The sequence below is a fragment of the Marmota monax genome, unplaced genomic scaffold (assembly GCF_021218885.2).
Source record: "Marmota monax isolate L192 unplaced genomic scaffold, Marmota_monax_Labrador192_F-V1.1 WCK01_AAM20220418_F8-fsc00178, whole genome shotgun sequence".
Lineage (NCBI taxonomy): Eukaryota > Metazoa > Chordata > Mammalia > Rodentia > Sciuridae > Marmota > Marmota monax.
Genome location: NW_026694501.1, coordinates 662,679 through 676,744, shown reverse-complemented (window position 1 = coordinate 676,744; position 14,066 = coordinate 662,679). Strand labels below are relative to the sequence as shown.

Genomic DNA, 14,066 nt, shown 5'->3' with positions numbered 1-14,066 from the left:
TCTCGGGCTCTGATTGGCCACGATCCCGACGGTCTGGCTCTCATTGGCGGCGCCAAATGCCCGTCACCGCTCTCTCCGCCCCTACGCGCCGCACGCCGCGGCCGCCTGTTAGCAAGGTAGGTGGCACCGCGGCGTGAACCAGTCAAGGGCGCCTTGGAGAATGACCCTGGGACCCTGTAGCCGCCGCCATTGCTAGCCGCCGCGCCCCCGCCCCGCAGAGGGGCGCGGCCAGGGGCCGTGGAAGTCCTGCTCGGTGGGCAGATCCTCGAAGAGGCGAGGAACCGTTGCCCAGTTCCCTAGAGTCCGGGATGGGAGCGTCCCAGGCTGAGGGGCTTGGGAGGTGGGGGGCGGCCCAGGAGCACCTGGCGAGGACCCTGCTCAGACCTGGCGGTGCCTGCCCACCGAACCTTCCTCGGCCTCCCCGCCCGTTCTCCCGGATCCCTCCTGAACGTTCGCGGCGCGGAGGCGGTCCCCGAGGGTCGGGGTTCTGAGTTGGCATGAGACCGCAGGAATCAGTACAGAGCGAGCCACGTGGGCAGTGTCCTATCGCAATCTGACAACGTTTGGGTAAGCAGCCACGTTTCCTAAAACCTGTGCATCACCCTTGGGCAACCTGGCTAAATGGCTTCAAGGGCATTAAATTAATATTCTGTGTCCCAATTTCATTAAAACGAAACCGCTGGATGTCTGGTAGGAAACCCTTACTCTAAATTGCTTATTTTTTCTCTCTCTCTCTTTTTTTTAAGCTTATAATTAAGGATCCTACTGACAAAAAGGATTGTAAGCGAACATAGTGGGTCCGTTTGCCCCTTGGTGATCGAGGAGCCAGTGAGCACAATCAGAAAAGATCAGAGTGAAGAATGGTTTACTTACTCATAAGTAAAGGAAAAACGAGAGGCAGAGGATGTCTTCCCAAAGCCGTGTCTCTGCGAACAAAGGTAGCAGGGACGCTTACTGAGGTTACTTGTCACCCACAGAGAGGCACATTCCCGCACCAGGTTGGTAGAAGGCATGCTTCTTAAAGCACATTTTTAAAAATGGTGGACAGTACCGCCTGGGGTTTTTGACATTATAAAGAGCAAAGTTCATTCTAGATCATCTAGAAGAGGTGCTGGGCAACTTTGGTTAAATAAATTCTTGTGGTCTTTTTGGAGGGCAACAACAAAAAAAATTTGAATATGTTAGCGATGCTGAGAGGTAGAATGCCATCACCACACCCCCAAAAGCACTGATGCTTAATGCTGAAAGTTCGGCTAATGTGCTGTCTTGGTGTGAAAGGGGCTCTGCTTCTTCCAAGGCAGTTAAGAATTTTACTGTAGCTAAATGTATGCAGTTTTAGGTAGTCTTAACAAAAGTAGACATTTCTCCAAAGAAAGAAAAAAAATTGCCTTGCCAGAAGGTAAAATGTAGGTCTCTCCTGACCTGTCCAGCCTGTCTGATCTTACTTTGGAGATTGGTATTGACATTTATTTCCCTTTCAGAGTAGGTAAGGAGAAATGTGTAGGTAACAAAATAATATTTGACACTTAATTGAGCCAGGTGTTTTTCAATGATTGTAGGATGACCCCCGGGGTGGGGAAGGGGGAGTTGAACTTTACTGCTGTCCACTTACTTTAATTGAAAGGAAGCCATTGAGGCCAGCGCAGACCCCAACCCATTCATGGTTCGGGGTTGCTATCTGCCTCATAGAGCAACGTGGAGGATTTATCCTCTGGGAAGACAAGAGTTGTCTTCTCCTCTAAAAAAGCCTCCTACATAGTTGGCTTTGGCGTTTGCCAGGAATGTTGAGGTTATATGATCCTGGGTTTTCCATTGAGATCAAGAGAGAAAACAGTGATTGTTACTAGGAATTCCAGAGCCAGGATAGTTACCTCCAAACTTATTCCTGCTAACTCACCCAGGGCTTCATGACAGTCATGGAAATGGATTCCTTAATTTTAGAGGAAAAAAAAATTTGTTGTTGTGTTGTTTGTTTTTATCAAAATAATTCCTCAGGGCGGCCTGGTAGTACATACCTGTAATCCCAGCAGCGGCTTGGGAGGCTGAGACAGGAGAATGGCAAGTTCAAAGCCAGCACCAGCTATGGTGAGGCACTAAACAACTCAGTGAGACCCTGTCTCTAAACAAAATAGGGCTGGGATGTGGCTCAGTGATGGAGTGCTCCTGAATTTAATCTTTGGTACCAAAATATCCTCAGGGTGGCACACACCTGTAATCCCAGCCACTCGGGAGCCTGAGGCAGGAGGATCACAGGCTCAAGGCCAGCCTGCACAATTTGTCTCAAAATAAAATAAAAAGGACTAGGGAAGTAGTTCAGTGATTCAATTCCCAGTACTTTTGGGGGTGGGGAGGGTACCAGGGATTGAACTCAGGGGTACTCAACCACTGAGCCACATCCCCAGCCCTATTTTGTATTTCATTTAGAGACAGGGTCTCACTGAGTTTGCTTAGGGCCTTGCCCTTGCTGAGGCTGGCTTTTAACTTGCAATCCTCCTGTCTCAGCCTTCCAAGTCGCTGGGATTACAGAGGTGCACCACCGGCCTGGCTCCCAGTACTTTTTTTTTTTTTTTTTTTTTTCAGAAGCAGTGGAGCTTGAACCCAAGGCTTTGCACATGCTAAGCACATTAAACCACTGCCACTGAGCTGGGTCCCCATCCCCTAGCGTAAGTTCTGGGTTTTTTTTTTTAATAACTTTATTTATTTTGTGGTGTTGAGGATTGAATCCAGTTATTCACACATGCTAAGCAAATGCTGTACCACTGAGCCACAATCCCTGCTCCCTAGCATAAATTCTTTATTAATCATATGCTTTTGTCAACAAAATGGAAATTAAATTTTTAAAAAATTTCTTATGGGGGCTGGGGATGTGGCTCAAGTGGTAGCGCGCTCACCTGGCATGCTTGCGGCCCGGGTTCGATTCTCAGCACCACATACAAACAAAGATGTTGAGTCCGCCAAAAACTAAAAAATAAATATTAAAAAAATTCTCTCTGTCTCCCTCTCTCTTTAAAAAAAAAAAAAAAAAAAATTTCTTTTGATCCTAAGTCTCTAAAGTTCGTTATTTTTCTGGTCTGAGTTTTTAGTTCCATTATTATTAGTAAACAGCATTAGAAAACATACGGGAAATGTCAAATAATTATAAATAAAATTTGTTGGATAGTTTTCACAATGAGATAGGACTGATAATTCTTTTCAATTAATATGATTGGTTATATAGCTAAACTAAAAAATAGTGTTAATAATCAAATCTATTATTTTTCATTTTTATTGAGGTAGCATTCACATACATAATGTGATGAGAGAGTCTTTAAATTGTGTTGTGTGCATGTTGTATTGTATTATTGTCACCTTGGTCAAGCTGGGTATTACCCAAAATTCCCTTTCATATAGTATAAGTCTAGTTAGAGTTGGACAAGAAGAAACTTGTAGGCATTTTGGAAGGTAGAATTGAAGCAGGGCTATTACTTTCTGAAACTCTGCAGTCAGATGAGGTGATGGGCAGAAGTAACTGGTAGGTTCCAGCTTGCACTCACTCTCCTTTGCTCTACTTCCAGGGCTGCTTCCTGTTTTTGACCCTAATGACCATCAAGGATCCCAGAACCACCGCCAAGCCGCAGACCCACAGGGGTAACAGCTTCTCAATCCTCTCTGACTTTACAACTCCATGTCTTCAACTCAGGGAGTCTGTGGGGCTCCACTTGGGTTCCTCCTTCCTGTGCTGCAAAACGGAACCTTTTTCCGGGCAGTAAACTAGGACAAGTGCTGGGTTTGCAACCACAGTCATGCCATAAAACACTTCCGTCACATCACCATCATTCTGAAAAACTCTGGGCTCCTTGCAGCCAATCCTGATCTTTGGCACACATTGATCTGCTTTCTATCATTGGAGGTTTGCCTTTTCTGGAATTTCATATGAATGAAAAAATTGACAGATATTTTCTTATGTTGTGTCTGGCTTCTATCCTTTCCCATAAGGCTTTTCTGTCAGTACTTTGTTTCTTTTTGTTGCATAGTGTTCCATTGTATGGATACACTGAAATTTGTTTATCCATTTGATGGACATGTGGGTTGTTTCCATTTTGGGCTGCTCTGGATATTGGCATGCAAATCTTTGGGGTAAACACTTAGAAAAAGAATTGCTAGGTTGCACAGTGTTTGTTGAACCTTTTAAGAAACTGCTAAAATTGCTAAACTGTTTTCCAAAGCAGTTAAGGTGTTTGTGTTCCCACTCGCAGTGTAGAAGGTTCTGGCATTCCACATTCTTACCAGTGCACACATACCTTGTATCACTCTTTATTATATTTCATTGGTCTTGTGTTATGTACAAATATGTATTGTATAGTGTTAACTTTCTTGTGCACTGAAAAACAAAAAAAAAATTCATGTGAGTCACTTCATTGCCATATTTATTTTATTCCGGTGAGCTAAAACCAAACCACAGTATCTCCGAGGTATACCTGTACTTGGTATTGACAATCTTTTAAATTTAGATATTCTAATTTGCAGTATTGGGGATTGAATCCAGAGGCTCTCTACCACTGAGCTTCATCCCAGCCCTTTTAAAATTCTTTTAACTTTGAGACAGGGTCTCCCGTGAAGTTGCCCAGGCTGGCCTGGGACTTGCATTCCTGCCTTAGCCTCCAGTCGCTGTATTACGGCACATGCCTCTGTGCCCAGTTAGTGTTTGGTTTTGATAAGTCCAGTATATTGATTTTTCTTCTTTGTGTTCTTCATGTCCTAAGAAATCTTTGCTCACCCAAATGTCACAAAGGTCATCTATGTTTTCCTCTAAAAATGTTATGGTTTTTATTTTTATACTTATGTTAATTTTTTTTGTTTGTTTGGTTTGGTTTTAGCTTTTGATGAACCTTTATTTTATTTATTTATATGCAGTGCTGAGATTCAAACCCAGTGCCTCACATGCTAGGCAAGCACTCTGCCACTGAGCCACAACCCCAGCCCTAATGGTACATTTGGAGTTTATTTTTGTGTATAGTGTCAGGTAGATTGGTATTCTTCGCCTCCATCCATATAGATACCAAGTTATTCTAGCACCATTTGTTGAAAGACTATTTTTTCCCTGTTAAATGCCTTGGCATCTTTGTTGAATCTCAGCTATCCATATGTATGTGACCCTATTTCTAGCCTCTGTTTCATAGATTGTTACACTAATACCATACTGTCTTGATTAGTGTAGCTACAGAGTAAGTACAGAAATCAGTGCCAGTCCTCCAAACTTAGTTCTTATCTTACAGAATTATTTTGGCTACTTTCAGTACTCTGCTTTCTTATATAAATTGTCTTCAGTTTCTAAAAAAAAGGAAAAAAAAAGAAAAGATTTGATGGAATTTTTCTTGGGACTTGGGATTGCATTGAATCTTTAGATTAATTTGGGAAGAATTAATATCTTAACATGGAGTCTTCCCAACCCACAAATATGTTATTTATTTCTGTTCATTTATTTATTTATTTATTTATGTCCCATTTAATTTCTCCTAGCAATTTTTTAAGCTTTTGGTATACAGATTATACAAATGTTTTGTTAAATTTATTCCTAAGGGGGCTAGGGATGTGGCTCAAGCGGTAGCGCGCTCGCCTGGTATGCGTGCGGCCTGGGTTCGATCCTCAGCACCACATACAAACAAAGATGTTATGTCCGCCAAAAAAACTAAAAAATAAATGTTAAAATTCTCTCTCTCTCTCTCTTAAAAAATATTTATAAAAAAAATTTATTCCTAAATATTTGATTTTTAGTGCTATTGAAAATACTTTTAAATTTCAATTTTAATTCTTCATTTCTAGTATATAAATGCAGTTTTTATATTGACTTTGTATTCTGCAATCTTGCTGAACTCGTTTATTAGTTCTAATAGCTTATTTTTCTAGATTTTTAAGAATTTTTTACTTAATCATGTTTTCTGCAAGTAAAGACAGTTTTATTTCTCTTTCCAATCTGTGCTTGTTTCTTCCTTGCCTTATTGCACTGAGTAAAAACTCCAACACAATGTTGGGTGGAGGTGGTAAGAGCAAGCACCCTTATCGTGTTCCCAGATTTAAAGGGGAAACTTTCAGTCTTTTACCCATTTCCAATCATGCTCCTTCTCCGTTTTGTTTTGTTTTGTTCTTTTCTTTTTGGGGGTGGTGTTGGTGGAGGTACCAGGGATTGAACTGAGGGGCACTCGATCACTGAGCCATATCCCAGACCTATTTTGTATTTTATTTACAGACAGGGTCTCACTGAGTTGCTTAGCCCCTTGCTTTTGCTGAGGTTGGCTTTGAACTCGTGAGTCTCCTGCCTCAGCCCTCTGAGCCACTGGGATTACAGACATGTGCTACTGTACCCATCTCACACTCCTTTAGTGTATAGATCTACAGCTCTGGCCAGCTCTCCTCCACAGCAAAATGAACAACCGGATGGACAGTTCAAAGTTCAACCCACAGGAAGGGAGGGTTTCCTTTGAACACTGTCCTCAGGACCTCCTCACGTAATTTTTTTTGTACCAGGGATTGAACCCAGAGGGCACTCGACCACTAAGCAACATCCCCATCTGTTTATTTTTTTTATTTTGAGACAGGGTCCAGCAAAGTTGTTCAGGGCTCACTAAGTCACTGAGGCTGGCTTTGAACTAGAGATCCTCCTGCCTCAGCATGCTGAGTTGCTGGAATTACTGGTTTGTGCCACCTCACCCAGCTCTCAGGACCACTTTCCCATTGGTGATACCAATATAACACTGAAACATCTGTAAGCAGGAACCTGACTTGAATTTTTCCTTAGATAATGAGCTGGTCATAGGGTGCTCCCCTAGGAGATTGTTGAGGCAGCAGGAGCCAATGCTCTTGGAACTTCCTATTTTCTGCAAATGAAGACATGATTAAAATTTAAAGACAAGATTATCATTAAAATTAAATTAAGATTAAATTAAAATTAAAGACATGATTAAAACAGAGAAAACTCCAGTGAGTGTTCGTTACCTCCAAAATCCAGGTCATCTCTGTTTAGCCAGGCAGTTCAGAGCAAGGACCTGGTGGGCTGTCCCATTCTATATAATGATGGGGTGCTGCTCGAGACACACAATATATACGTTTTTTAAAAATATTATTTTTTAGTTGTAGTTGAACACAACCATTATTTATTTTATGTTGTGCTGAGGATTGAACTGAGGGCCACATGTGCTAGGCGAGTGCTCTACCGCTGAGCCACAACCCCAGCCCCACGATTTACACCTTGATGGATCAAGTAATACTAGGTTTGTCTTGGGCAGCTAGTAATCTGTGGCCCTAAAACAAGTGTTCAGTCTCTGCTAGGGCCCGGTAATGTTCTAGAAGCTGTATCTCTAAAGATACAGCAGTTCCCCCTTGCCTGCAGAGCATATGTTTCAAGACCCCCAGGGATGCCTGAAATCACAGATGGTACCAACCATTCTGGAATTTTCTATTTAGCATTTTGGACCCCAGTTGAGCAAGAGTAACAAAGCATAGAAAGCACAAGAATGGAATAAGCTGGATGCGGGGAATTGCAGAGCTGTCTGTAAAGCATAGTGTTGTATTTTTCCTAACTTGGTCCTGATGTCTCTGGAGGATGGCTATACACTGTAGCCCACCCTGGCAGCTCCAGGGATTTGGTCATGGGTGTACACAGTGTGCCATTCACAGCATCCTTCTTTATTCTGGTACACAGTCTAATGCCTGTGTCTGGCCCGTGACCAGGTGTCTCTCCTACTGAAAACTTGTTTATGCTGGCAGATGCCCTTGTGACCAGTGTCCAGTTGTTTCCACCAAAATTGCCCCTCTAGGGGTGGCCTGACTGGGAGGAGAGGTTTGGGTGTATTGGTCAAGTGAGACACAGAGGAGGCAACACAGGGCACATGGAATGACAGAAGAGTGTGTTACTGTGGAAACCAGGGGCAAGAGAGTAGCATGCTTCAGAGGGCCAGCAGGGAGGGGACACTCTCCAGGTCATCTCTGTTTAGCCAGGCAGTTCAGAGCAAGAGACACAAGGTCCTGCATCCTCAGGCCTCTCTTATGGTTCATGGTTTTGCCAGGGTGGTTCTAATTGGTGGACTCAGGGCAAGCAGATACAAATTCCATGGAGTCACACTGTGACGAGCACATGGTCACTGCAGGAGACCTGGAAAGTCTATGGAGGGTAAAGGTCAGCAGGCCAGTTGAGCAGGTTGCATCCAACTGTCCCATCAGGAGGTGGTTGCATAAGGCAGATATCTACTTCTGGTATGAGAGAGTCTAATATAATCAAAATGGATCTACGGTGGCCACATATAAAAATTCACTGCAGGTGACATAACTCTGCTTCAAAGTGCTAAGTGTCTACACAGTGATGCCCTCAGCATCATATCTATGCTGATATTTCCAGCACCACCACTTCCACTGGCTCATGGCCCAAGGGGCAGAGAAGATTGGTCAACAGGCAGAACCAGTGACAATGCCTTCTTTGGTTCTGGGCCCTGCTCAAAACTGACAGCCTTTTCTTCAGAGAAGAATTCTACAGAGAAAAATCTAGTGAGTGTTCATTACCTTCAAAATCCAAACCCACTGGACATTGTGAAGTGTGTGTGTGTTGCTGGAAATTGAACCTGGGGCCTCACATGCCAGGCAAGTGCTCCACCACCAAGCTGTATCCTGAGCTCCTCCCTGGACACTACCTATTTCATAGTGTACCTATTTCTAAGCACTGCCAGATGCAGCACCTTGAAAAAATAGCTCAACATGCCCCAGACCATTAGACCCCTAGAAATCTTAACTGAATTTTTGTGTGATCTCTTTCCCACCCTTTGGAACACGTTTGTTTTCTCAAGGTGGCTACAGTAATTACTACTTACCATCAGCAAGATGCTGTGGATATATCTGACCAAGGGCATTGTGTGGAGCACAGAGAACAAGTTCTCTGAAGACTAGATTATGACAGATAACTGAGGAGTTGATAGGTGAATGAGTATTGTTCGCTCTGCCAGCTCAAAACAGCAAATTGCTTTTGATAGTCTTTAATAGAAATTATTGAGGACAAAAGCCCTCATCAGATCAATACCTGTATGCTTCATTCCAGGGAATGCATTGATTTGCTCTGGCAATGAAACCTCATCTGGAACAGCTGCTGCAATTAGAGTCACAATTTAATTAAGCTTATGATAACCCACTTCATTGTCTGAGATCCGGTCCGTCTTGGGTCAGCACCAGCCAGACAGGCCAATTGAATGGGAATGCGGTAGGAGTCATCGGCTCTGCATTTCTCAGATTTTATTTGCGTAGTGGGGACATTAATCTCTGTGATCTCTCCAGGAATGCAGTTATCTTTGGGTTATGTTTTGGTAGTTAAAGGGTAATGTTTATATGGTTGGTTTTCTTCCATCATTTATTTTAAATTTTTTTTTCCAATTGAGTGCAATTTATATGTTCTTTGAAACTTTACTTCATCATCTGTAAAATTCAGATGGTGATGCCAGGTGTACCTGTGATTGTGGGTCATTTAAGGCTCAAATGAGATTATGTAAGTTACAGTTCGATGGAAACTGTAGAACCCTCTACAGGCTATAAGGAATAATGACTAACTGTCATTAACTCCTCCCCTCCCCACTTACATAGAAAAATTGAGATTATAGTCTTCATGTTATTATTTCAATCAAGGTTCTTTGTTTGCTTGTTTTGTTTTTGGTTGTTGTTTTTGCAAATATTTGGAATGCACTCAAAGTGATTTATGCATAGATAGGAAACAGATTTGAAAGATATAACAGTGTTTCAAAGAACTCCAAATTTATGGCCCATAAATATACTTCATGAGGTACTGGAACAAGGAATTGGAAAGGCACTGGGAACTGTAATGACCATGAGAAAAACACTTCTCAGATCTCTTAAGAAGAGACCAGACCTGGTGGTGCACACATGCAATCCCAGCAACTCGGGAGGCTGAGACAGGAGGATCGCAAGTTCAAAGTCAGCCTCAGGAACTCAGTGAGGCCCTAAGCAACTCAGCAAGACCCTGATTCTAATAAAACATAAAAAAGGGCTGGGGATGTGGCTCAGTGGTTAAGCACCCCTGGATTCAATCCTTAGTACGAAAGACAGAGAGACAGAGACAGGGAGGGGCAGAAAGATGCTCCCAGAACTTACACAAAGTAGTGGGTCAGGGTAACCTGGGGTGGTAGGAGTGTTGCTGCTGGGAGTATTGCTGACAACAGTTTTCAGCTCTCTTCAGTAGCCCCCAAGGGAAGAGCACACCCTTGCCCAAGGTTGCACCCCCCTCCCTGGGAACAGTATCTATCTCATGTCTGGCTGAACCTGGGGTTTTAGGACAACTCTGAAGTCCCTCCCAGTTCCAGAACTCTGCAGAGTCAGCTGAGGTCTTTGTCCTGACTATGCAATCTGACCCCCACACACCAAGCTCCTCTTCTCCCTCCTAGGTGTTGCCTGGAGCGCATACCCAGTACCCTTCCTAGGTGCTGGTCTCCCGCTGCCCAGGGAGATGACTTACCACACACTTCCAGCAGCCAGCAGCACAACCCGCCCTGTGCACTGTTCTCTGGATGTCCCTCAGCATATGCCCTACCCGCCCTGGGCCCTGGGTTAGGGTTAGGGTTAGGGTCATAGCCTGCAGGTTCTAGATCCCAGACTAAAGACCATGGTTCCTACTTTGGGGCCGTGGCAGAGAGTTAGGAGAAGCACCTGTTCTTGTCTTAGCAGCATCATGTGTAGAGATCATCCCCCAGGACAAGCTGGAGGGCCCAGAACAGCCGGTGGCTGTCAGCTTCCAGGTCTGTGTTCTGATCTCTTTCTCCCAAGTACTTGAGTCTGATGCAATCCCTGGGCTCCAGTTACCAGCCAATGCACAGCAGTAAGTGCTTTTCTTTCCTTCAGAGTGTGCATTAGATCCAGGCATCTGTTATTCAGAATGGAAAGCGCTTCCAGTCTTCATCAAGCCCCTCAGTATGGGAAGCCTCTTTCCTCATGGCAGGCAGGGTCAGGGTCATCATGTTCTACTTTATGCTTTGATACAGCCCTTGCTGATCTGCCACTGCAACATTTTTTTTTTTTTGGTACGGGGACTGAACCCAGGCACTCAACCATTGAGTCACATCCCCAGCCCTATTTTGTATTTTACTTAGAGACAGAGTCTCACTGAGTTGCTTAGTGCCTTTCTTTTGTTGAGGCTGGCTTGAATTTGCAATCCTCCTGCGTCAGCCTCCTGAGCTGCTGGGATGACAGACATGTGCCATGGTACCTGGCTGCAACTTACTTTTAAATGGTCATGCTTCTGTGGATCAAGGACCTAGGAATTAAACCAGAGACCTTGCACCTAATGGAAGAAAAAGTAGGTCCAAATCTCCATCATGTCAGATTAGGCCCCAACTTTCTTAATAAGACTCTTATAGTGCAAGAATTAAACCACGAATCATTAAATGGGATGGATTTAAACTAAAAAGCTTCTTCTCAGCAAAAGAAACACTCAGTAAGGTGAATAGAGAGCCTACAGAATGGGAGCAAATCTTTACCACAAGCACATCAGATAGAACACTAATCTCTAGGATATATATAAAGTATTCAAAAACCTTAACACCAATAAAACAAATAACCCAGTCAATAAATGGGCCAAGGAACTAAACAGACACTTCTCAGAAGAGGATATACAATCAATCAACAAACATGTGAAAAAATGTTCAACATCTCTAGCAATTAGAGAAATGCAAATCAAAACTACTCTAAGATTTAATCTCACTCCGGTCAGAATGGCAGCTATCAAGAATACAAACAACAATAAATGTCGGCGAGGATGTGGGGGAAAAGGCACATTCATACATTGCTGGTAGAACTGCAAAATGGTGCAGCCAATCTGGAAAGCAGTATGGAGATTCCTTGGAAAACTGGGAATGGACCCACCTTTAACCCAGCTATCCCACTCCTTGGTTTATACCCAGAGGACTTAAAAACAGCATATTACAGGGGCACAGCCACATCAATGTTTACAGCAGCACAATCCACAATATCTAAATTATAGAACCAACCTAGAGGGGGCTGGGGATGTGGCTCAAGCGGTAGCGTGCTCGCCTGGCATGCGTGCGGCCCAGGTTCGATCCTCAGCACCACATACAAACAAAGATGTTGTGTCTGCCGAAAACTAAATAAAATAAATATTTTAAAAAAATAGAGCCAACCTAGATGCCCTCCAGTAGATGAATGGATAGGGAAACATTGGCATATATACACAATGGAACATTACTCAGCATTAAAAGAGAATAAAATCATGGCATTTGCAGGTAAATGGATAAAGTTGGAGAATATAATGCTAAGTGAAGCAAGCCAATCCCAAAAAACCAAAGGCTGAATGTTTTCTTTGATAAGAGAATGCTGATCCATACTGGGGATGTGGGATGGAGGAACTTTAGGGCTAAGGGGAGAGAGGGAAATGAGGGGAAAGCGGGTAGGAATGATGGTGCAATGAGTTAGACATCATTACCCTAAGTACATGTTTGAAGACATGAATGGTTGTAAAATAATTTGTGTACAATCAGTGACTTGAAAAAATGTGCTCTGTTTGTATAATATGAAATGAATTGCATTCTGCCATCATGTATAACAAATTGGAATAAATAAATAATTTAATTTTTAAAAACAGACATGTTCTTTCTCTTCCTCTCTCCTAGTTCCTTCTTAATCTCTCCCCTTTCCTAATCTCAGGGGAAACAGGATTGCCTTTTTTCCTCATCCTAGGCAGATTTATCTGTCCGTGAGTGCACATCCATTACAGGAACAAAGTAATCCAGACTTTGGGAATGGAACCAGATGATCTCAGAAATGACTCTCAAATAAACAAGTGAATCAAACTCCAACACAGAACAGTGGAATGTAGCCCTTGAATCACCTCTTTAAAAGCCCCGTTTTCCTGCTGATGGGCAGAATCACAGCCTTAAGGACACAAGTCCCCTGTGTTTCTCCTTTGCTAGCAAAGCAATAAACCTTCTTTTTCCTTTTTCTCAAAATTGGACTTAGCTTTTGGCAACACTCCCAGATAGCAGCTCAAAACAGTTCATGAGAACACCTGTCATTGTCAGCAAGACCAGGCTGTATGTGAAGCCACAAGGCCAATGACATCCGGGTCAACTTTTCCAGTCCTCAATCCTGCCAGTCATCAGACTAGAACGTCCCACTGCGGGGCCTGCTCCTCTCACTTCCTAATACTGCAGATCTGGGAGTTTGTCAACCTCCACCATTGTGTGAGCCCATTTCTTATTCTAAGTCTCTTTCTGAATGTATTCACATCTCATTGGTTCTGTTTCTCTGGAGAAACCCAAGTAAAACAGCAACACCCCAAGATCAGCAGAAATTTCAGGAGTTCTGAGGAATTAATGCAAAAATGTACCCTAATGGAGGCACTCCATACCAACCCCACGGCCTGGAGTCTACTCCTGCCTTTTCCCTCCCCATCCCCTCAGGTTGACTTCAGGATGGAGATATGGGGTGGGGCTGGTGTTAGGTGGGTGGTTACCCCAAAAAGCCAGGATGTGTGCCAAGTTATGTCTTCAGGAATACCAAGCACTACTCCAACAAAGCACTGAGCTTAGAGAGAACAAGTCAGGAGAGTCAGAGCAGGAAGCAGGGGCTAGGGGAGGAGAGAAGCAAGAGACAGTTCCTGAGACAGGATTGGTGCAAGCAAGGCTCGGCTTGCCCACTGAGAGGGGTAGGCCTGACTTTAAGGTCCATTTCTATTCAAGGATAGGTCTTACAGGCAGCTCATCTCCATTTCAAAGGCTCCTGCCAGCCAGGATTTCTGCTTCCTTGAGGCCTGGCCCTTGGGCTCACACATCCCAACCACAAACAGTGGTATTGAATCCAAGATCTCACAGGCAACCATCAATCAGGACACAGGATGATAGTCCAAGTCCTCAGTCAGGGAAAGGAGCATGATCTAAGTTGGGCAGAGATCAGTCATTCCAGTGCCTTAAATAAAGAGGTCAGCGTGAGCCTAGGGCCTCTGTCGGCCATGTTTGGGGAATTGGCTTAAGCAGAAAAATATAGCAAAAGCATGTGAGAAGTCATGTCTCCTGTCATTGCTTGAGTCC

At 43.6% G+C, this 14,066-nt stretch overlaps 1 long non-coding RNA gene across 3 annotated transcripts; it reads left to right on the top strand.

Annotated features, from left to right (window-relative positions):
- Positions 1 to 124: 124 nt before the first annotated feature.
- Positions 125 to 12,623, top strand: LOC124076224 (uncharacterized). Of its 3 annotated transcripts, XR_009224529.1 has the most exons (5): positions 125 to 567; positions 747 to 998; positions 2,581 to 2,663; positions 3,555 to 8,517; positions 9,062 to 12,623. It is a non-coding gene; the product is annotated as an uncharacterized LOC124076224 (long non-coding RNA). The 3 variants fall into 3 exon arrangements; XR_006846295.2 differs by having other exon boundaries at positions 2,584 to 2,663; positions 3,555 to 12,623; XR_006846293.2 differs by having other exon boundaries at positions 3,555 to 12,623.
- Positions 12,624 to 14,066: the final 1,443 nt, after the last annotated feature.